Source organism: Vidua chalybeata, chromosome 2, assembly GCF_026979565.1.
Source record: "Vidua chalybeata isolate OUT-0048 chromosome 2, bVidCha1 merged haplotype, whole genome shotgun sequence".
NCBI lineage: Eukaryota > Metazoa > Chordata > Aves > Passeriformes > Viduidae > Vidua > Vidua chalybeata.
Window position 1 is genome coordinate 108,565,549 of NC_071531.1, and position 25,666 is coordinate 108,591,214.

Genomic DNA, 25,666 nt, shown 5'->3' on the forward strand with positions numbered 1-25,666 from the left:
GTGAGGAATCAAGCTGTGTAGGACTCTCTCAGGACAAATACAGGATTCAAACTAGGATTCCTGTCCCACTACCCTGCTCCTTTTTGTCAAAGCATTAAACATTTCCAACCTCTGCCTGTAGCTGAAGCACGCTGGGCACAGTGGTAAGGCACATCTGAACACGTGTGGGCTGGAAACTCCTGCAAACTACAGTGATTTGCCCTTTTTGAAGAACCCTAGGAATGGGGACTGAGAGAACTGCCACAGTCCTCTGGACCAAACCATACCACAAAAGCAAATATTCTCACTGTGCAGGTGATGCTGACATCCCATGGTATCCATACATCAAGATTAATTCCTCCTACAGGTTTTCAGTTTCCAGTCGGTGTTCAGAGAGACCACAATCACAAAAGCAAGAAATAACTATATATTTCTATTTAATACACAGCACTGGGCTTCTTTGAGAGACATTCATAGCTTGACTTCCTAAATGCAGAAATTATGCAGAAGTAGTCAGTCCTGAAAAACAGAAACCAAGTGGGCACTTTTAGACAGCGATGAAATAGGCACTGCATGACTCCACACACTACAAGGCAAAGAGCTGCTGATTATTTATCACCATGCTTTGTAAAGCAAGTGTAAAATGTTAATCCTTTATGTAATACTTCATTACACTTCCTTTGCAAAGATGAAATAGCTTCATAGCACAAAAAGTTCATCTCATAAAAAAAAAGATCTAAGATCAAAGGGATCAATTCCTCACTATCTGTGTATAAATGTTTAATCTGTTTATAGCAAAAGTGGGGAAAAATAAATTATTTCAGACCCTAGGAATAATGCTTCACCGGTAGGCTGCACAAACTCAGAGTAAGAAAATTACAAGGGAACTCAGAGAAGGAAAATTACAAGGCAAAGGGCAGCAGAGCATCAAATGTATTCAAGAAAACAAAACCAAATGAATCAAACAATAAACCCCCAGCCAAAACAACAAAGCCAAATAAAATCCAAGATACTTACCCTCCAAAGCCCAGACACAGAGGGAAAGTGAATTTTGACCTTGTTTACAACTTTATGCTAGTAAATTTCAACCAAATTGCCTGGTATCAGGCTTAAAACTTAAAAACTTAAAGACATTTACTCCAAATGCTCTAGGTTTTTTTTTTTTGTTTGGTTTTTTTTTTTGTTTGTTTGTTTTTTTTTTTTTTGTTTGTTTTTTTTTTTTTTTTAATTGCAGCTACTACAGTCCCCACAGGAGCAGAAGTTCATGTGTAATATGTGGAAGGAGGTTCAGATATAAAACCTACCACAGAGAACAATGTCCTTTTTGAAATCCAGGCAAGGATAACAGATTCAGTGTGTGAAAAATATTGTTTTTCAAGATGGTCACATTCAGGAGAGGAAGGAGTAAGTAAATGAAAGCTACAGTCAATATCCTCAAATATCATAGGGAAATTTGCCTACTGCACCAGCACACCTGCAGCAGAGCAGCAGCCCCCTTGAACCTGTACCATGGAGCACACAGGAACACAGGGTTTGGAACTGAGTCCAGACATTAGCTCAGCACTGCCAGGCCCACCACCAAACTGTATCCCTGTGTCTTTTTGAACACTTGCAGGGCCAGTAGTTGCACCACTTCCCTGAGCAGCCTGTTCTAAAGCCTGACCACCTCTTCAGTGAAAAAAAATTCCCTAATACCACATCTAAACTGCCCCTGGTGCAACCTGAGGCCATGTCCTCTTTGCCTGCCATTTGTTAGGGAGTATAAGATACCAACCCCACCTGGCTACAAACTCCTTTCAGGTCTCCTCTGAGCCTCCTTTTCTCCAGGATAAAGATCCCCAGTTCCCTCAGCCACTTCTCCTCAGACTTGTGCTCCAGACCCTTCCCCAGCTCTGTTGCTCTTCTCTGGACAAGTTCCAGCCCCTCAATGTCTTCTCGTGGTGAGAAGCCCAAAACTGAACACAGGGTGCAAGACATGCCCTCACCAGTGCCCAGCACAGGGGACAATCACTGCCCTGGTCCTGCTGCCACACCACTGCTGATCCAGGCCAGGGACCATTGACCTTCTTGGCCACCTGGGCACTGCTGGCTCCTGTTCAGCTGCTGTTGACCAGCACCCCCAGGTCCTTTCTGCTGGGCAGGTTTCCAGCCACTCTGCCCCAGCCTGTAGTGCTGCCTGGGGTTGCTGTGACCCAAGTGCACCTGGCCTTGTTAGACCTTGTGCCACACACCACACCAAGCAGATCTTTACCAGATCCAGGCCACTGGCTAAGAACCTGTTCTATTGACAAAATCTCTCTGCAAGTTTTCTGTAAACGTAGTAAATGAGGCTCTCACAGCCTAATTTACATGGATTTCATATGATCTTCCTCTAATATGGATAAATGAGAAACAATTAACTGTGTGATGGAGCCAGAAGATTAAAATCAGCCGAGGAGGAAGGTTAGCACAGTGATACTTGTACTAACCAGCAGGGCTTCAGTTCGTTAAGCAGTGGGATATCTTTGTGCACATTTGCTCCAGATCAATTATAAGGTGCTTGGAGGAGGCCCAGTGTGCATTCATCAGCTGCTGAATAGGCACATGAGGCTATGCAGGTACATCCTTGATCCTGGCAGAGAAGCATTTGCAGCAAAGAGTTTTGCTGTGATATGTGACACACATGAACCACTCCCCTCCCACCCCCCCTGCCACCTTCACAGCGAAACACTTGCAGGGATTTTGTCACGTGGAATTATTAGGAATGAAGATTAGAGGCCTTATTTAGAGAAGGATCTTGATGTACTGGAGATTCTGTAAGAATATATAATATTAAACTCATATCCTAATCATAGCATAATCAAAATATATAGATAAGGGGAGGAAGGGAGGAAGCAAGGAAATTGGAAAGGAACACGCAAGAATCAGCAATGCAGTAGCTCTGTCAATATCTCTACAGGAAAGTTATTTCCTACTTCAAAAGTAGAGACTTTTTAGGCTAAGAGAATTTCACTGGTGAGACTACAGCTCTGAGAAATTCACCAAACCTTTCAGAATTTGCATTAATTGTTTTATTCATTTGATCATCTCTGGAATACTTGCTACTGCAAATGACATGCTGAACTTTCTCACTCTAGTATAATGCAGTATTTACTTTGCATGTATACACATTACCAAATGTGTCGGCAATAACTTCTGAAGTAATTTAGTGTTTCCTAAATCTTTGTTTGCATTTCTTATTCAGTATATGAAATCCACCTTTTCTCTTCCTACTCTGACCTTATCTTATCCCCAAATATATCAGCTGACAGATGAAGCTCTCATACAAATTCCCTGTGCAGGAACAGAAGCCTGGCAGTTATTGTGAGAGGAATTCAATATCTACAGAGAATATTTCAAAAGGATGAACGAGAATTTATACCTCAAATTGCATTTTCTATTAAATACAGGTTCCTAAAAATAGAATAGCCCTGAATACAAGACAACCTCTGATTTTTGCACACATTTATTCTACTGCATGAATATTACTTCTTACTTCTCACCACACCCTACTGTTCTCCTCTCTCATCTACCCCCTACACATTAATTCCTTAGCCAAGATTTCCATCTCAGATTTCTTGACCTTTCCTCTTTCCTATTGAACATCTCCACTCATCTCACTTTTAGATAAAATGTGTTCTGTCTCACACCTATCCTATATCTTAAGCTGTGGAGTGTTAGAGTCCCCACACTAATTTTCTGACTGTGTTGTGGAGGAGGTGTTGGAATCATTGTCTATCAGTGGCAAAAGCTTTGTCTCTTGGCTTTCTTGAGCATGAGTCATCATCTCCCAAATCACTTCTTCCTGACTCTTTCACCACTGTGGGATTTTTTTAACCATGTTCAAAATATATGGGGCAGGAAAAAGGAAAATAGACTGAACCAACAAGTAAAGGAAGGATTGAAATACACTGCTTCATTTATCATATGGTCATTTGATAAAATAATCTGCTTCTCATTAATAATTTTATAACATAATTTGAATAGGAGGAGTGAAGGAGTCCCATCTCAGACTGTTACTCTGTTGAATACTAGATGTGAAGCAAATTTTTCGAAGGACGGTATTTCATAAATACAAATTAAACAGCAGCAGAAAACAACATCCCTTCTTGGAACCCCATTTTTCAAGAACCTAGGTCTTGCTGTAAGAGTCTTAGTCCCTCTGAAAACAGTTTTCTAATAATTTTACCTTCGTCTTTAGTTGGACAGTTTTACTGGAATGCAGTGAGAAGTTATCCTTTCTTAATCACAAAAATAACTTTCAGTTGACCAGGCAAGGAAGTTGGTTGTGGATCTACAATACCTCAGGCTGTTACTTTTAAACTCTAGCATTTAGAGGCTTAAAGGTTTTGTAGAAGCTGCATTTGTCTCTGCAGATCTATGTCTATTCAGATTGATAATAGTGAGAATGCTTAGGGTTATTACAGTCTTTAAATAATATATCTGCTGTGGCTAACAAATAGCTTCACTGTAGTCTAATAACTATTTATTAACTAAAATTAATTAGGAGGTGGCTTATTCATGCAATCAAAAAAATCAGTTAAGACGAGAAAGATGAATAAAATTTGTGTTTTACCTATTTTGTTGAGAGAGAAACAGATACATCACAACAATTAATGTGACTATTTCTAATTAAAAAACAGTCTTCACAATGGTAATTTCTGCTGTAATTTTACATTTGGGTGGCTCATACTAAACCAGGCAGGCTTTCAACTCTGTGAGCTAATTTTTGCTTACCTTGTTTTTCTCTCCTCCTCCTTTATGTTTATGATTCCTATCATCATCATTACCATGAGCTATTTGCCATGTAGCACTACTTTTTACCGTACAAAGACTTATTTTTAAAAAGCACTTTCCTGTATAATGCTCCATCCCACATTACTCAACAATGTAATTTCACTCAACAATACCAAAGCTACACAGCATGAAGGAAGAAAAACAGTGAATTACTGCATTTTCTGCATCTGACTGAAGAAATAGAAGGATTAAGCTGGATGCTAGTGGGAAAAAGAAAAAAAGTTAAAGCTACAGATTAAGGAGAAAAGGTATACTTTCTGATCCATTGCTGCATAGCAGATCACCAAAAAAAAATGTAGGTCTTTAACAATTTGCTGCACCTAAATTTGGGCAATTTACACTGCCTCCAAAAAGCCTTCAGCTTGCTTATTCAAAGGTTGATCTGCAGGTCTGAGATATCAAGAGACACTAAACTAGGGATTGACAATCCTAGCCAGTGTGAAGTGGTTTATAAAATAATATTAATCCTACTTAGACTTTATATTTTCTGGGTACATGATTTCAGAAGGAAAAAAAGAAAGAAAAGGATTAGGACAAAATCTTCTAGGTAAAGGGAAATGCTATTGAACTCTCAAAGAAATACCAAGGAAGGAAGGAAGCTGACAGTTAAGGAATTTTCCAGTCACAGATTTTTTATTCATAGAGATGGAGGCAGATGGATTTTGTCTAGGTCTGACTGTATGCAAGGTTAGCCTATGCAAAAATTAATAACTTATAGAGGACTGATGCAAAGCATGTGAAAATATTTAGGGAAGTTTTTATTGACTTTAATTGGCTTGGATCAACTTTTAAAAGCTCAGCAGTATTTCCCAGCTGACAAGCAAATGGTACATTACCCTTTGCCAAACACAGTGTATCTCCCTGTTTAGCCTCTTCTCTTTTATTTCTATTTCATGGTAAAAGATATTTGGTATTGAGACTCCGGCCACAAAGCTTGCAGTACACCAGAGTTGGGAGGAAGGAAACTCCTCTGCAGAGCTCTGCCCTTCAATCTCTTTAGTGACAGTCATGACAGCTCTGCTAACATCATGGTTAGGTAGAAACTTCACCATGAAAAACTGTAAAGGGAATAATGTAGTGCCTGAAATTGTATAAACTCAATTCGCAGAGACCATGTGCTGTACTGATGTTTCCTTGGCAAATTGGCTGATTATAGTTAATAGTAACACTTAAAAGATGAACCTGGACCCAGTTCAACCTTTTCCTACTTGCAAGCCTTTTCAAAAGATGAGGCAGCACCTTAATGATTGCATGATTCTATAAATATCACTAGTGGTCAGTAAGGATGGGCAGTAATTCCCTTACCTTACTTGAAATTCATGTTAAACTGGAGGAAATAAGCCCCTTCTGTTTCCTTGAAGAGGGAATATGACTGTCCATCTATTCCAAGACTGTCCATATATTCCAAGAATCATGGAATGTTTTTTCTTGGAATGGACTTTAAAGTTCATCTTGTTGCAACCTCCTTTCATTAGATCACACTGGTCAAAGCCCCATCCCTGTTCTGGAACACTTCCTGAGATGGGACAGCCATAATATCTCTGGGCAGCCCGTTCCAGTGCCTCACCAACATTTGTCAACTCTTCTATATTTATATTTTACACAATAAATACTTTATATCAAATCTGATAATGTATTTGAGCAGGAAGCCTAAAGCTAAAACTATGGCACTCTGGTACTATAAGCAATCTTTTAACCTTCATTTTTAAAATTCCAAAGAGTTTTCTGTGATAAAAAAGGAATGGAGGACACCAAATCTCTTTGGAACAACAGTGAGTTTGAGATACAAAAGAACAGCAACCCTGGGACTGCAGGCTGTCAGAAAAAAAACCATGAATATATAACCTCCTGAGAAATAGAATAACCTCAGCCTGCCATGGTTCTGACCTCTTTTCTGGCCCTTAGAACCCTTTCATTTTTTGTTTAATTTTTTATATTTATTTAAATCTCCCATGCTTCCCTTTCAAACATTTATTTTAGTAATACTTTCCAGTTTTCTGAGTTTTTCAAACGCTCTCAACTTTGGCTTAATATTATAATTGAAGTACTGGCTGAACACTGAACTCCAGCAGTCTGAAGGGTGACGAGGATAAATATGGAACTTAATGGTGGATAACTGACTTTGATGCAGTTTCATCAATCAGAAAGAGATAAACTACTTTCTCCTCTTGCAGTAACCCTTTTTAAGAAAAATGTATTGATTTTTTTTTTTTTTTCATCAGATAGACATATTAACCAGCAAGGCACACAATGCATTCTCCTGTCTTCAGGGGCATTTTGAGCTGAGATTGATTTTTTTAGGCTCTATGGGAAAACAGTCACTATTGAGTGATAAACTAAAAAAAAAAAAAAAAAAAAGTGTCCTTCCTCTTGCATTGCTGCCAGAGGCACAGAATTAACATTCACAAAATTTAATTTATGAAAGACAAGGAAAAGAATGCTTCTCCCTCCACACCCCTCCCAGTAAAACTTTTGATTTGTGGGCACAGGAACCCTATGATGGTAAAATTAAAAAGAAGCATATTTGATTACTGTAATCTTCCATTAATGAGCCTATCTGTACAGTAATTGGGCGATACAGCCCACTCAGCCCCCTTTTTTAAAGATCCCATGGCACTCTTCACAAGGGTAGACTTATCCTCCCTGTTCTTGCCAACTTCAATCACAAGTGATAATTTTGTTCTGCCTATCTATATTTTCCCTGCAGTTCTATCTGGATAAGACTTTGCTTTTCATTTCCCGTACAAAAACTGTTGCACACCGTTTCTGTGTGCTATTTAGAGAGCTGCAGTTTTCCATTCTGAAGATTACAATATCAGATGAAATTATTTCTGTATTATGGATATGACAAAATGTTACAATAGTCTTTTGGAAGTCCATGGTACTTACTTAGGTGAATAAGAATCGGTCAATTTAATTCTCAGAGGAAAAGTGGGACTACAATAGCACAAATGCTTTTCCCTGTTTTGATGGCTCCAATTTAGAAACTTTGCAGAAAAGAGCAGAATTCGACCTGTGGAATCAACATAATTTGAGAATGTGCTTGAGCAGAGAGAAACAAAATTCAAAAGCAAAAATAGTGGTTGCACAGGAATTGCAGTGCTGCCAAGTGATCTGAGCACCATGGATGCATGAATTTTTAATGCACATGCACATTTGCAAAAAGACATACTTGTTATGTTGACTTCTATAAGTTTAATACATAATGACAATTTTGTCTAGAAAATTTAATTATGTTGGATAATAAAATTGTAGTTGGTGCAATGGTAGTTCCTAATGCAAGCCACATGATTCTCCCGAAGGAAGGACTGGAAACTGGACTCTAGTCCTGACTCACAGTAAAGCCTGATTGTTGAGAAATCCTTGACTGCAGTACAACTTCATAAACCATGGTAGCTGTTCTGGTAGCAAGACTGTAACCAGTTAATGTGTTTTGTTTGGTTTGTTTTTTTTGTTGGTTTTTTTTTGGTTTTTTTTTTTTTTTTTTTTTTTTTTTGCTTTGTTTTGTTTTGTTGTTTTTTTTTTTTTAATCTTATGGCTACTCATCCACTGATGGAAGGCAGAAATTTAAGTTCAGCTTTTAAATAAAATAAAGTTTGATAATTTCTGAAGTAGTACGAAACACCATGTGGTGTGATAGGTTTCTCTTTTCAAGGATTTTGTTAAAAGCATATGATGAAAAATGAAACTGTTTAGAATTCATTTTTTCCCTGTGTTGTCAGGCAAATTATCCCCTAACTTTTTATCTAGTCATCTTTTCTTCACGAATATTCAATGCATACCAGCTTATTAATGAAAATATCTCTGAAAATTTTGTGTTGAGTAAGCACCCATGGTGCTATAGCAATGTAGATTTATATACCAAAACATCATCCCAGTCAGGAAACGGCATCACTTGAACAGTTGTACAACACAGCTGGGAAGGCAGTGCAGCAACTAAAAGCAGGAACAGCTTGTATTAGCATTCCCACCAAAGAAATGCTGCCAAGTGGTGTGACAATTAAAGGGCCAGGTTATGAACAGCAGCTTTTGAAGCACAGGGAGATGTGGGGTGCTGAAGAGAAGGAACACAACAAAGCAGAGGTGCTACTGTGGCTTCTCTTCTTTTGGATTTTTGGGAAAGGAGGCAGGTCCAAAGGCCAGGCTCATAAGACTGGATCACCCAAGGGATGTGTGACAAACTCTTCTGCATTATTAAAACTTCTTTTGCACTTTTTTTATCCCCTACCTACTTTCATCCTAATTCCACTTTCACATGAGTGACAATAACAAGCTTGGCCAGATACACTGCAATCAAGTGACAGAGGATGAAGCGGAAGAAGGAAAGGAAGATTTCTCAGAGACCCTTCAACCTGTTAGAAGGATTTAGAGGACCCTTCTTCATTAAATCTCATTTTCCACAAATCATTGCATAATAAGTCAAATATTTGTAGCACTGAGACACTTTCCAACTTAGATTTTGTAATAATTTAAGATATAAGTGTTGAAAGTGCATTTTGGAGAATCAGAAAAATTGCTCAATACCTTGGTATTGCAGAGATCAACTTGAGGAGCATTTTTGAAATTTCCAAATCACCTGTGAATAAACCCCATATCAAAAAAAAGTAAGTTTTGAAAACAGAATTTTCTCATTGATCTTTTGCTTCCTTTTACAGGCAACATAATATAAGGAAAGCAAGCCTTTTATAAGGACAAAATGTAGAGAGTTTTGATTAGAAAATAAGTCAAGTCTGCTCATACCTCAGTGGATTATTCAGCTCTAATTAGGATATCATTTAAGTCATTAGCAGGACAAATGTTCAGATTGAAATGGAAAATAGCTTATGTTTATACAATGAAGTTTTAATATTAAAGGTTCTTAGAAATGAAATGCCTAAATTCCCAACTGGGAAATATCTTTTTTTTGCTGTTGGACTGTGATCAGTTTTGTAATTTCTCAAAGATCATACAAGTTTAATCAACTTCTGACCTTATTAGAAAGCCATGAGATCATGACATTTTAAATCTGAAACTAAAACTGTACATTTGTTTGCAAATTAAATAAAGAATTCCCAGTCTCAAACATTAATCTCCAAACATGGATTTAAATCAAATGATGCCTAATTCCTTTGGTATTCGTCCCATAACAAATTGGTAAAATTTTAATAAGTGAGATTTAATGTCTAGGAGATTTTTTCATAGCAAACTATATTAAAAAATATAAAACAGTAGTCATATAGTTAGACTTTGAAATAGACATTTTCTGAAGTAAATATCCAAAGGTCTTTTCCTCTCCTATAATCTTCTAGTCAGGGAAGAGTTTAGGGCTTCTTTACAGTCATACCTCTCTCTCAAGACCATACTTGCTGTACTTTTCAGCATTTTCTTAACTGTAGTTCCAGCTATAGTTTTGTTTGAATGAAGCTCTATCATTTGTGCACAGTGTTTATATGTGGTTTTAAGTTCCATCTCATCTAAATATCTCAGCAGAGACTATGGCAATGGTCTCAAACATTGAAGCTTGAAATTTTTTGAAACTGATGGAAGCAGACTTTCACCTTGCATACACCATAAAGGAACCACATTTCAGGTGAGTACTACAAAATAATTTCCTTGGTTTTCAGCAATAAAATTACTTTCAGGGAGCAAGTTCTTAAAAAAAAAAAAATCTACCAGGAATATTCACCTCCTCTCCTCCCTAACCCCTGATATTATTTATGTCTAGAGAAAAAAAGAAAAGGAAAGCAAACAAACCCTCCCACCACAAACAAAAAAAACCTAAATTTCTTAATTTTTCAGTAACTAGGTTTCTTAATTTCTTAAATCTTCTCAAAGCCATTAGGGCTTTAGTCATAGGGATAAAACTATAATTCAGTGATACATACCAGCTTATTAGTTACATACAATTCTATTGACTACAAGTTCAGAACTCCTGTCCTGTCATGACCTCTCTCACAGAGAAGAGATTCTTTATGATATGACAAAATTAGTGTCTGATTTTTTGGTTAAAGTGAAAGCTGTACTTGACCAAAAAAAACCTTGTGCATGGTTTTGGATGCAGGTAAAAAAACCCATAGGTAATAGAAAAAAACCTGAATGAAAATTGTAGTCATATCAAAAAACTGTAAATGCAGTCTAATAGATGCTCTTTACTTTAGGATTTTCAGATAGGTGCTCTTTACTTCAGGATTTTCAGAATAATTTTCTCTGTAGAAATAAAGGGCCTAAGCTCCAGGCACAGAAGTGTTGGGCAGGGGCTGTGGTTTCACATTAAAGTTTCAGCAAGAATCTTACCTTGTTCAGAGGAAGTTCCTCTCCATGCAGCTGCAGCTGCCCATACACTGCGCTGGTGACACTGGGGTGTAACACTGGAATAAAAGTTTTCTTGAGATGCCCCTCATAAACTGTTAACAAGAATAACTTTTCACCTTTGTTCACTCTGGTTAATAAAGGTGATAAAGGAAGTTCAGGCTCTGAACTCTGTGTTTCCTCAGAAGATCTTGGGTAAGTTTTGCTTTATGGATTGACTGGGTTGAAGCAGGCTAAGACGTCTCAGTCAAAAACATATATTTGAGTTAAAGTTAAGCTTGGATATATACTGTGGAATCTTATAGCTCAAGGTCAGTCCTTGTGAAACAGGGTATTTGACAGGGTAAATTTAACAAGGTAGAAATCTATTTAGATTTAGGTGAAATGTGCTGCTTTGAATTATTAGTAGCTTGCTAGCATAGGTAAAATATGCTGTTTAGTCTGCTAGCTCTTCTGCACTTGTAAAAACTGCCTCAGCCAAAGGAAAAAAAAAAAATTCCAAGCTGAAAAGATAAGAGAGGCCCCTTGAACTTTAAAATGAAGAAAAAAAAAAAAAATCCAAAGCTGAGTCTACAAGAGATAAACAAAGTGACCAGAGAGTTCTCTGTACATAGACTGTTCTCTATACTAAGACTAATTACAAGCTATAACACAAAACTAGTAAAATAAATATTCATGAACCTATTGTAAAATTCTATACATATCTACTAGAAAGAAGAATAAAAAAGGATTAAGAGTTCTCAAGACTGTGCATGTCCCTTAAAGAGGGAACGCAATAAACATACCAGCTTTACTTCAACAAAGTTGTAGAGTTTGATTCTTTTTTCCACAATTCACTTGTTGGGATGATTTTTGTTGGTTTGGTTTATTTGGTTGTGGTTTTTGTTGCCTTTTTAAACTGTACACAGGATTATACAACTTCTTTATTCATTTTTTCTTTGGCCCCTGCAGTAGTTTGATAAGCAGCATTAACATGTGAAGGTAAACAACACAAATTTATGCACACATATCTTCCTGCTTGTTCTGCAGTGCTCTGATGTACTGCACATACCAACAGAAAGGCATTGCAGAGTTCACTAATTGAGTTTTCACTGAGGATCATCATTACTATTCATGTGGTATCGGCAATGGCTAGGAAAGGCTGCCTGTGGAGTCCATCCTGCAGTTACTGTACTGGCAGTGCTGTGTCAGGCAGAAACTTGAATTTAAGTGGAGTCCAATACATGATGCCAAAAGTGCATTTGCCCAGCTTCTTGTAAATGAGACCACTTAGTGCTGCTGTTTCTACCTTTTGTGCTTAGGGGCTGGTGTTGTTTGAATTCCTTGAGACAGATGTGGTTAACTCTCCAATTCACTTTTGAAGATGGATATTGAATGACCTTTAAATGCTACCCTTGCTGCCATGTACACATTAGGAGGGGATTAATGCTTAAAATTCACCTGCTGACCTACAGAGACAACACCTACAATGGCACCTGCAATGGTCTCTGTAGCTGGCCAACATCACCGGTACTTTGATACTCTAACAGAATTTCCCCTGCTTCTAATTTATAAGTTATATTAAGTGTTGTTAGATATTAATAAAAAGAAGAAGCAGAAACAATATAGTAAGTTCCTTAAAAGCTCCTGTAATTCAAAATTGCTTTCCAAAAATCACTGAGGTTTGCATACGTACACTTCAATAGGAAAACAAATAGCCTGAGATAACTTCCTTACTCTGGTGTGCAATTCTGACATTCTAGCCCGAGAAGACAAAATAAGTGAGACATGAAAATCTTTTATTGTTAAGTTACTCTGTAGGAGAAGAGAAGCACTGGGTTGTTTTTTTTTTCCCCATTCTTGCTGAAATGCAATTCATCAGTCTAAAATCCAAACACTTGTCAGAAAGAATAGCTTTTGCATTTTTGTGTCTGGGAAGCACTGAAGCTATTGATTTTTAAATTTAAGTCTTGTCTTTTTGGGGCATGTTTGGAAGGGTGTCAAGACTGCTGGAACTTACTAGTCTCAGCTTAAACAGAGAGTTGTAGTAGTATAAAAATTTTATTTCATTTTAGAAAACAACAATTTCAGAACCTGCTATGCACAAATCACATTTCATAACTACAAGAGAAAAAAAAAAAAAAAAAAAAACTCAATCTCTAATTCCCAAGAGTTTAATTCACCAGTTCCACTGAGATTCTTCCTTAAATTATTAAAGTGCTCAACAGAGATGAGTTGAGGAAAGGAATTAAAATATTTGATTATTTTGCAGAATTTTTAGGAAGGGGTGAATGCCTCTTTGGGAGATTCTTAAGATGCTCAGAAAACCTTCCCTCACTCACCCTGAAAGTCTACTCTGTATCACAGGTGGTTTTTTCCTCCAGTAAGCCCTGATTTCCACAGTCACAGCTTTCCACTCTCAGCAGAGGGTTAACACCATGCAGACCCTGGTGCAGCAATTGTGAAGCGTTTCCTGGTAATTACTGCACACTTTTTGTGGTTCCACTTAAATAAGATCATCTTCAGAAGCTTTCCACACAAGATCAAGCTCCCTGAGGAGCTTAACCTAAGATTAAAATTTAGTCACAAATAGAAGCCATTAAACTAGGGCTGAGAAGATAAGATCAAATCTTCTGTTTGTAGTGAAAGGGAAGTCACTGAGAGGTCAGATTTGCACTACATGTTGGCTGGCTTCCCCCCCTCATAAGAAAATAAATTAAGTCTCACTGAAAAAGATTCAATTTACATGATATTGTGCTTATAAAACAGTAAATATGCAAACTACACCAGGCAGTTTTGTTACTCAGGCACACCAGACTTAGATTTAATCACCAAAGAAAGCATTTAACACAGCAAAGGCAGAACTTCTGCACCTGTACAAATCTGTGGCATAGAGATCTGCAGAATCAATCAGGAATCTGAATTCTTTCCTTGAACAGACACAACTTTGGAACTTTCAAATGAGGAAGCATCACAGAATTGATTTGCTTGCCCACTAACAAAATGGAAAATTCCATTTCTTTTGTGCAGGAGTCAGCAGTGCCTGTCTAAAGTTCAAATCATCTTCAGAGGGTAAGGATATTTTGCCTAGCACATCAGGCAATTTGCCCTTGATTAGTCTAATTAGTTCCATCTAAACAATACCAATTTCTAATGGATTTAGACATGGAAATTAGACATCTGGCAATGAGGACTTAAGAGACATACCACTCTTCTGCAGAGACATCTGAGAACCAGGCAAACAAGGGAAAAAAGTTTATTATTTCTTATGTTTAAGGTTGTGTAATTTTTCAACATGGCATAAACTAGAATATATATAAAAAAAGGTAAATCCTCATAATGCTAGAAGGGCTTGACAGTGGAATTCAATTTAGGACTTAACAGTTTGGGGGTTGAATAATAGGTTTGTCAAATATGTGGTTTATGGTCAATAAAAATAACTTGCTAGTTTTATGGTGAATTAAGCAAATTATGAGAAAATGAAAAATTAAAGTGTTTTGGTTTGATGCTATTAAAGGCTATTTGAATATCTGAAAATTTACACTAGTTTGATGTACAAGAAGAAAGCAACAGTAACAAAAACATTTTCAAAATAAATGGTTTACATTAAATTATTTAGATACAAAAAAGAGCTTTTTCCAATTTGAATAGTTACATATACATTTTTTAATTAGTAGATTTTTCTGGCTAACAGTTAAAAATAGCAACTCTTTGAATATCTCTTATTCCAATGCAGCTTTTAGACTAATATATATTTTTCCCATATTAAAAAGTCCCATGAGCAGCAACACTAATAAATCAGGGGGTATACTAACCTGATTATTAAATTTCTGTAAATTACTCCAGACTAGCACACCCAGCTGTCCATTTCTTAATGCTGGGCATTTCAACCCAGTAGCATCATCAGCTGCAGCCTTTATTCCCCAAAATACTCTCTCCTTTTTCACCCCAATGACATCTTTACCTTTCAGTGCTCCCTACTGTACCAGCTGAGAAGGTCACAGCCCTGACTTGAGGGATGCACTTGCAGACTTTGGCTTCCCAGCAGGACAATCACTACATACAAGTGGAATAGGGAGTTTCTAAGGCCAGACTGAAGATTTCAGTTTAGTCAGGGCACTTGCTCTAAATCTCAATTCTCCCCCACCCCAATCTTCCCTCTCACACACAAATCCCTGTTCCTCTCTTCCCTTTGTTAAATTATTTCAAAAAGGGGATGGGGAAAAGAGCATTACACAAAGTCAGTGATTTCTGATACAAAAACTCACATCTGCATTATAAATTATTAGAGAACTTCAGTATGCAAAACATCACATAAGAAAACACACAGATGATAAAGAGTATTAGAAAAAAAAAAATTAAAGCAACACTCCACTTTCCAGAACACTTTCCAGAAGTGACTGGCAGAATGAAATTTCATTGCATAGGTTGTTCAACATGTATTGCTAATCACTGTCAGACTGGCAATATACTATTCAATTAACACCCCAGCCAAATCAACACATTCAGCCAAACATACCCCAGCTGAACAGTGAAAAAGAACCCAAATGGTTTCTAAATTTATTTTTAAATGAAAATCAAAAATATAATTCATAACATATTCAAAAAATGCTGCCTAACTTTTTGACAGTTGTGTGTGAACTAGCTCTCCTGTAGGTGCAGATATTTATTTATAATCCAGATACCCACGTTTTTTGTTTCCTGAGAGGAATTTTCAGAAACCAACCTTCCATTTAATCAGTCATGTTAATTATTATCTGAAGAATATAAATTTTATTCCATTTTGAAGCAAAGTCACAAAAACCCCCACAACAAAGAAATGCTCAAAAGCAAAGAACCCTGGACAAGAACAACAAAAAAACAACAAACCAAAACCAAAAGCAAAACCAAAGAAATTAAATCACAAGCAAAAACAAACAAGCAAACAAATCCCCCAAACCCAAAAAAGCTCTAGAACACAAACCGCAGAAGTGAAATAGAACTTTCTGACTGCTTTGGACACAGATAAATCTCAACTGACAAACTTTAATGTTGTGTAAGTGTTTTTTTTTTTAACAATAGCCAAAACATTGGTGTGTTATCAACACTGTGATAGCCAAAAATCCGGAGCAACACAAGAAGAAAATGGGCTGCTTTGAGCAAAATTGCCTTGCACTTGGCCAAATTTATGTATTTGAATCCAGTTATCTCCTGATAAATGCTAAGGCTAGTGCAAAATCCATGCTGACATGTTAAATATCACAACAACGAGAGGCAAATAACAAGGTTAAAATGCTGGTGGTCTGTTGACCTTACAGTTATGACTTTTAACAAACCACCTGGATTTTATAAAGCTCAGGACTGCAAAGAAAGCTTTTAGAGGAATCAAACAGTACACAGAAAATCTGGAAAGGAAAAAAAATCTTTAGACTTATGGTTTTCTTTCCACAAGACCCCTCCAGCCCTGCTTAGTCCTTACTTTGTTGTTTGAGCAGCAAGGACAAAATTAAAACTCATTCAAGCAGTTTGAACCCCCAGGTGATATCAGGACTTTGGTTACAGCTGCAAAGAAGCCTTTGAGCTGAGCACTACTTTGATGAGACAATTTCAATAATATTCTGACCTAAATGTACTCCACAGGAGTTTTACCACTGATTTCAGCAGAGGCAGGATTTCATGCAATGAGTTACTGTTATTTAGATTAGTCTTGCAACTTGCTCAGAAGCCGATTCAAAATACAGTGAAGCCAAAGGGAGCTGTATTTAATCAAGTTTAATCCAATTTGTTAATTGAACTTAATAGTATTTAAACATGTTAATCAAAGCTAAGCAGATTTCTAGGGTTTTTCTAGGGGGCAAAACCTGCTCCATTCTAAATAATGTATTACGCAAAGTTTGATGAGCTTCTGAGATACCTTTTAGCTTTTTTAGTATATAAGTTTATAGCAAGGGGCTAGGTTTGGGTGTTTTAAAAAGTGCTGTTTATTTTTCCATTAATAAAAGGAGAAAAAAAGCCAAACAACCATAATTATTAAGTAATAGAAACTTTGTTGGGTGAAATGGGTAGGATTTCCAAGACTTCTGTGTTCCCATATTGATTAAAGAAGCTGAACCAGAAACAGCTTGAAATAATCTCACAAGATATTTGCTCTTTATTAGAGCAGGATGTCCCTTTCAGGTCTAATATCTATTTTATTAAAGTTCAGCAGTAATTAAGTAGGCAGACAATCTAGTTTTCAGTTACTGGACTTATATATTATATTGCTCTAACTTCTGTATTGTATTCCTGTGCAAAGCAAGCTTTTTTTTTTTTTTTTTTTTTTTGAGACATTGTAAATTAAACCATTTGGCTAATCATATAGTCAGAAATAGAATAGTCAGAAAGCAGGCTATTCTAAAGGTTTTCTGAAAAACATGCTTCCTATAATTATGTTATAGAAATAATGCCATAAAGTAAAATTAAATGCAACTCATTTAAAACCACCTGGTACTAAAATAGTCTCAGCTGAAAACAAAGATTGGAATCTGTGTTCCACAGAGAAGGCTCTGACTGGACAATATGACTTAACTCTTATTAACAATTTAGTGAGGGTATTTAAGAGACAGCAGTTCAGTATCACCATGGGTGTAGAGGAAGAACAGAGCACTCTCAAATCAGAAGAAATACCCTTCTGCCTATTTGACTCTTCCTGTGCATGCCCAGAATCTGATTTTGCCATTATTACTTCAGGACAGGGAACATCGAAGCACAAAGCAAAAGAGTTTTGTCTTGGTGTACAGATTTCTGCTTTCCTTCTTCCCTGTGTGCATTAATGAGCTCAGCACCAGGGACATCAGTCGTTTCTGGAGGCTTTGAGGCTCTGTTGCACTGTAGGCATTAAGCAGTAATAGGGATGATAATATCACCTCTGGATATCCACCATACAATTAATTCAGAAAGTAAATAAAGCCATATAAATTAAATAAGCTCTTATGATTAATAAAACACGTGCATATGGCAATCTTATTAGTGTGGTGAAAGGCAGAATTTAAATTTCACAGGGAATGAAATAAGAGAGATTTATTTTCAGATTGAAAGTAAACAAATGGGTTTGATTTTTCTCTGCTCGTCAAAATTGAAGTTGCTTTTCCTGAGATGTTCAAAAATTAAGTTAACATCTGAGCCAGCAAATGTCCAAATCAATTCTAGAACTTGCTGGTATCTTTCAGTCCCTGGAAATGTTATACTTGGAGCTCCTTGGGCATTTTTGCTTTTCTGCAACACTCAAGGTGTTATTCACTGTTTCAAGAGTTTATTCATCCCTCCTCCGAGGCCTCCTCTGATCTTTGTCACTACAGGATTTTACTTCCCATTTGAAGGCAAACAGGACTAGGAAGCTGCTTTCAGAAGGAATAAAAGGAAAAATGATAAAAGTCCTGTGCAGTTTCATTTGGGGAAAGCTGTGTCAGAAAAATGGGAAGAAACTAAGCATCTCCTGGCATTGTTTTCTTCAAGTCTCAAAAATTAGCATCACTTAGGAGGAAGTAAAGTGCTCACTTCATCTGTCACTACAGCATAACCAATAAATGAACTTCTATCCTGAGCCACTAAATTCTTTGTACAAAAGCACTGAAAAATCAAACAGATTACAAACACAAAATGTTCCTGGATACCTTAGTAGAGAAAAATCACCAAAGCTGAATAGTTGCTTTTTACAATGCTTCATTTGCATGACATTGAAAAGGCAAAAAGTGCCAAGTTTATCACTATTAAATAACAATTATGCTTATGAATTAAATTTTGCTATTTTACTATCTTAGACATAGGCTGTCATGTGTCTCTCTTCCGAGTTTAAAATTATTATCCTTTTATCACATTTTTATTAATGTTCAAGAAATAATGCCTTTTTAGCAAGTATCAAAATACTATTTAGTCTATAGAAAAATTAATTCTTCTTGTGAAGATGTAAATCCAATAATGAAATTTCTAACATTTCTGCATTCACATATTCACATTAGTTCCAGGACTTTCTTCAGCTTTTCTAAAATAAAACAGGAAGATCAAGTAGGGGAGAGGACTTCCTAAATCAAGACTTATTTTGTAGTCCATGTGAATAGAAAAAATGCGAGTTTAAATTAATATTAAAAAGAAATAATTTTAATATTATTAAATAGGATGTGAAAGAGGTCATGTGGAAACAGTACATGCAGTATTATTATTAGTGTCTTAATTTTGTAAAATGGATGTAAAAGAACATGATCAAACCTGGTTAAAAGTGTGGAAAGTTAACTGCAACCATGTGACCAAGTGCTTTCCTGAGTTAGTAACTAATGTAACACATCTGCTTATGAACATTAAGCAATTTGATAATAGTTTTCTCTTAATATTACTGAAAGATGGGTAGGAACTTCCCCATCAATAATACAATTGAAAGTAAAACAATTTACACTATTTAAAGTATTAAAATCTATCATTTTTATCTTAAAAATTATTTATAAATGTTTCCATAAAGCACAAGCTATAAGTGCATTTTCCTGTTATTATATGTCAGTAATGAAGCAGACATGGAAATATTATTGATATTATCCAAGAGAGGATGGAATGTTTCTTGAAAGATTTACTTCACTAAGGTCAGCCACAGACTTCACATATGATCTTTACACTGCAATTAGATCCAAATCTCAGAAATTACTCAGGCAGCTGGTGGTTGATAAAATCAATGTGAGACAGTTGCCTAAAAAAGGAGCTGAAAGTTTAAATACCATCATGTTTCTGACCCTTAATCTCTATGAGAATGTTCTTCTAAAAATTACACATTCAATTTAATCTAATTACCAAGGCTCCTTTTTTAGTTCAGAATAAAAAGGCAGATGAAGCAGCTCCCTTATTGGAATTTCTTTCCATCCAACCCATGAATAAAAAATAAAAAAACTAATTGGTCCATTCTTTTTGGGTGCTTTTGGAGAAAGGCAAGATGAACCTCACCCTTGGTGATTTCTTTTCCTGTCCTTCACGCAGGAGAGTGAGGCAGGGGTTCTGTGCCTGGCACTCAGGTGTGGCAGAATCCTTGTCTGAGCAGCAGAAGGATCAAGAGGCAGGAGTCCTGTCCCTACCCCACAGCAGCCTTCTTTACTGCAAATGGAGACGTGTTTGGAAAATTTGGGAGGTCCATATACATTCCCACATGCTAAAAGTAGGAAGGCTTTTATCCAGGATCCCCAAACCATTGCATCAACAAAATTTTCTAGGATAGTCTGCCTGTGGAGGACAAAGATTAAAACATTGGTCTCCAGAATATTAGATGAGGAAAACACAGCTTCTTCCCTCACATCCTCTCTGGTTCTGAGCTGTTTCAGAAAGTGTCAATGGAGCATGACCCCTATAAAAGCTGTGACTCCCCGTATTGCTGTCCCTATGGGAACCAGGTGCTGTGATCATTTTTAGTGTATTCTGTGCCACTTATCATAAAATTGTAGCAGCTGTTTTCTGATAAGGAGCTCCTCCTCTCCATTTTATAATCAACTGATCCTTCATGACTCTTTTCCTTAAAATTATTTTTCTCCTAGGCGGGTCACCCAGGATGGTTATGGAATCTCCATGCTGGGAAAAATTCAATGTTTGACTGTGTATGACTGAGCAACTTAAATAACTTGAGACTTGCTTCTAAATTCAAAGCCAGCTCTGCCCTTAGTGGGAGCTGGAACCAGGTGACCTCCAGAAATCCTTTTTGTTGTTTTAGAGTTATATGTACCTGTCTTTGTCAATTGTTGGTCTGTTATCCAACTCAGCTCCTATTTTTATTTATCAATTAAAAAGTGATGAGATCTGTTGACATTTGAAATCGATCAAGAATCAAATAACATTAAAGCCATCACTGCTTGAACTCTAAAACATGTGAACCTTAACTCACACAGAGCTGGTCTGGCTGTTTTAGAAAGGAACACATGATTCTTTCTTCCAGTTCCTGCCCATTTATGCATTCAGCTGATCCCTGTGGTTACCTGCATAGGGGTTGTGCCAGTGAGTTCTTTCAGAAACTCTCAATCATATGGAGAAATTCTCCTATATTCTTTATTTCAAATGTATCAAAACAATTGTTTTTTTCATCCCTTACAAACCAAAGAATTCTGAGTAACTTAAACTTTTGCAGAATAAAGTCTACAATTTGAAATGAAAATGCTTTGTTGGAATTTTTGCTGAGTTTTATCTTAATTTTTTTAAAGATAATTTTTTTTCCTGGTTAGCAGAACATATAAAGTGAATGAAAGCTTAAATAGACTCTAGCTTTCACAAAGTCAGAGCAATTGACTTTCAGGGATTGCCAATCAATGACAATTTTAAATCTGCTTAAGTCCTTCAGGTGTTTAGGAATTCTGAGTTTTTCCAAGGTTAGTGATTAGAAGTATTAATAGGCTTTAAAGAACTTTTTATTTCATATGAAATTGTTGCTAAATTGAAACAATTGGCAAGTCTAAAAGTAAAAAAAAAGAAAAACAAACCATTTTGCATCTTGTCAATTCACTATACAGCCAAAAAGGGACTGAATTTAATCCAAGAAAAGAGAGGTCTCTTTTACTTTGACCACTGATTAAGCTTCCATTTAAAACATCAAGGAATTTATTCTTGGTCATTAAATAATGACAAAGAAATGCTAACTTTTGTGATTGTAATTAGGAGATTACCAGTGCAAAGTGATGATCCCAGAGACAAAATCATTTGAAAGCAATTTCTGATACAGATTTATCCAAAGAAATATGTATTTTCCTTCTACAGAACTCTTGAGATGCTATTGAGAATCACTAGTGTAGGACTGAATAACTAAAAAAATGAAACTGAAGTTCTTTAAAAGGACCAAATTAGATATACATTAAGCTGCAATTCAAACAAAAATATGATAACCAAGACTAAAATTCCATCTTCATTTCACAGCAGAACTCATAAAGAAAAAGTAACAGAAAAAAAGGAAAAAAAAAAAAAAGCAGTAGTTCCTAGCATTTTATTTATATTGATTTTTGCCTATGAGGTATCTAACCAAGCTAAGGAGAATCAAAACCAGAAAATACACCACTGGCAGAGTGAGGAGGACTTAAGGAAGATAATTATTCTCACAATTGTATGTTGTATGGAACCATAACTAGATAGAAATAAACACCTGCTAATGCAGATACCAGAATGACAGGAATTTAAATTACATATATTTTCTGCACTCTTTATCACTGATAATGATTTCATCATTTTCAATTCATTTTTTTCAATTCATTTTACACCTCAGAGAATGTTAAATAATGTGTATAAGGGAAAAAAGTATGGTTTGTATTCACAATTAGCCAATATAAAAGATTTTATCTCCAAAGATGTAAATGTACTATCTAAGGTACCTGTCTATCTCTTTGACGTATTAAGAAACATTTCTGAAAACTTGAACAATATCTTTAATGATGTTCAAAAGAGAAAAGAAGGTTAATTATCTTACAATAAAAGAAAACATTGATGTTTGAATAATCTGATTAATTCCAGACATGAAGTTGAGATGATTTTTTATCTTGCAATTTTTGTCAAAGTTAACATGAAGAATAGTACTATCTTCTGTCCCTCCAATTCTTCTCACTGAATGCTTCTTTTCTATTTGTTTAACCCCTTTTTCTTTCACTTGAATGTGAGGTTCCTGTGAACTGTATCACATATATAGAGGAAGTTTAGAAATATTTCCAATTCTGTAGAAGCCAGCATGGCAAAAAAAAGCATAATCTCAATGTCACTTGATGCTTCATTTAGCAGTACCAAATGGATTAAAATAGTATTAAAGGCCATGTAAAAGATTTATGAATTGACTGACAGATCATGCAAAAAGCTTTTAAATGAAGAAATCAAAGAAATCTCCATTCCCACTCCACATTTTTAGTTGAACTTTGTGGATCTGATATCTTTTTCTTCCTTTTGTGATCTGGACGAACAAGATTAATAACCAGTAAAGGCTGTCTGTAAAAAAAGGGAAATTGGAAATAATTGAGAGGATATGACAGGTATATAAGATGTAGCTTCAAACAGAGATAGATGCTGTCCTGGGAAGCAATTACACTGGGAAGGATTTAAGGGCTGTGAGGGAAGGCAGTAACTAACTCCAGTCCCCAGTGGAATAAGGCTGCACAAAGGGCCAGGGATGGATGGATGGATGGATATACAAACCAAGTAATGAGTGGGATGGAGGAATAATTTTACCTCAGTCTGTGGCATCAGTAAGACAGATGATGTAACACTGCACACCACTCTTTGATCCCCATAAATAGTGACTATTGAGTAATAACCATAAGAACAACTCAGGGCCTGGGGGAAAAAGGCTGAGTAGTGAGAGGCTGAAAGACTTCAGTCTGTATAATTTCTAACAAAAAAATTAATCTACCATTATTGTATAAGTGTCTGCACACATATACACACAGGGACAAAATTGATGGATATTAATGACCTTTTTAACCTGCTTAACAAACATAATTTATAAATTATGTACTAAAATAAATGACAGCGCTAGTAACTAACAAGTGAAAGGTCTGGAGCCTTCATCCTTCAAAAGTTTCATAATCAGACAGGACCTTCCTGAAATGTATGATTTTAAAAAACATATTCTATTGGATTTCAGATAAAGATGATTTTCAATGGCCCAAGCATACAAGAATAAGAGAAAAATAGTCCAGGTCACCTCTTGTTCTTTTCTGTTCTTAGCCACTATGAAGCTGAATACCTTTATACATTCAGAACATTTTAACACTTGCCATAGATTTTGTTAGAAAAGGCCTGCCTTAAAAGAAATAAAAAGGTAAAACATGGACCACAGTTAACTGAATAGTGTGAGACTCCTAATGACAGACCTGACAGGTATTTTCTAGGAAAAAGTAGGCATCACTGAAAAATATATATTAATAACCATGAAAAAACCTTCAGCATCGAGGCATGTGATCCACTGAGGAGGCAATTTCCTCCCTAGAGCTCCCTTAGGCCACTGGAGGTTGGGACTGCAGGGGCTCCATGCCACCTCTAGCCAACATTAGGGAAAGAGGATCCCTAGGATTTGTTCTTCTCCCATGCCACCTCCCTGGCAACAGCCCTCACACAGCACAGAAGGAAAATGTGTCTCCAGGAATATAATGGGACATTTATTTTCATTTCATACATGTTGGAAGTCAAGTTCAAGGAACCTGTAAACACCAACATCATCCATCCTGAAACTTAAAGTTCTCTTTGAACCATTATTTAGAAAAAAGTCTCAATTTTCCCCTGTAATTCTTTTGTCTCTTTTCACAGAAGCTGAAAACCCTCTCTGGTCTTACATGCTGAGACACAACCTGTTGTTTCCCCAATACAGAGGCCTGACACAATGACTCATAGCTTAGCCAAGTGATGGACCTGACTCATGAACAACATTGATTTAAGAATAATTACTACTTTTCTCCTTCTCTTTTTTTTTTTTTTTAATATATCTTTTTCTCCTGCACATTTTAAGTGATACCTTTCATTCAGATAATTTCCATGGTCTTGTTCTTGCTACAATGAAGAGATGCAGAGGGCTTTCTGGGTCAGTCACTCTGCTGAAATTACCTACAAAGGAATGATTGCCTCACAAGCAGAAAAAAAAAGCAAATTAACTGATACCTGCTGTAAGGCTTATTTAAAAGGTCATGGCCTAGTGATTCTATTATTTTCCCAACAAAATCAAATGGGAGAAATGTAGCTAAGATGTTCTCTGTGGAAACATTGTGGAGTTCCAGTCCTTGAAATAACTGAACAATTCATGAAAAGAGGCATATTGCTAATGACTAAAGGCAAGAATCAAGGCATGTTCAAAGCATGCAGAAGAAAGGAAAACATTACTATGCTTAAAAAAATATATATATTTCTCTGTCCTTTGTCTCAGTGTCTTTTTCCACAGTGATTTAGGATTTAGGCTTTTCCATCCTTAATCCACCTTCCCCAGAATTAGCATTAATGTTGTGCTTCATAATTAAGCACTGTCTCTATCTCCTTTTCTCTGACTGTGTATCTATTGCCTCCTGTTTCTTGAAACTATTTTTCTACTTTTAAAAAAATCCAACAACTTGTACCAGAGGTTGCTCCCAGAATTCCTCTCCTCTATTAAATATTCAGCACTCATACAAATGTTATATTTTTCTGGATCTACAGGAACTTATTCTGCTTCAGGACAAAGGCAAACCAGAACAGAACAGAACAGAAAACGGTCTGCTAAATTCTGTGCAATACTTTTCCCTTCTCCCTCCTTATCCAGGGCCCTAGAATTCAACTACAGATTTTTGTCCCTGAAACATCAGTGTTGCTGTCCCTACACAGAAGGAGTCAGACCCCTTTTCTAAGGAACAGCAAAATTGGGATGACTTAGGCAGTGCAGTTGGATTATGCAGGGTCCCTTTCCCATCTGCACTGTCTCTTCACTACAGCAGCCTAGAAGAAGAGCAGCAACACATCTTCTGCCTTGTTTCAGCTCTGACACTCTTAAGTCTTTCCTCACTGACTCACTAACCAAGCAGAAATCTACCTAGTTGTGCCACTAAGTAGATTTTCCAATGGGCTAATTAAATTATCTGATGGAGGGGTCCCATGGGCATAAGAACTAGTACAAAGTAGTCATCACCTGCCCATA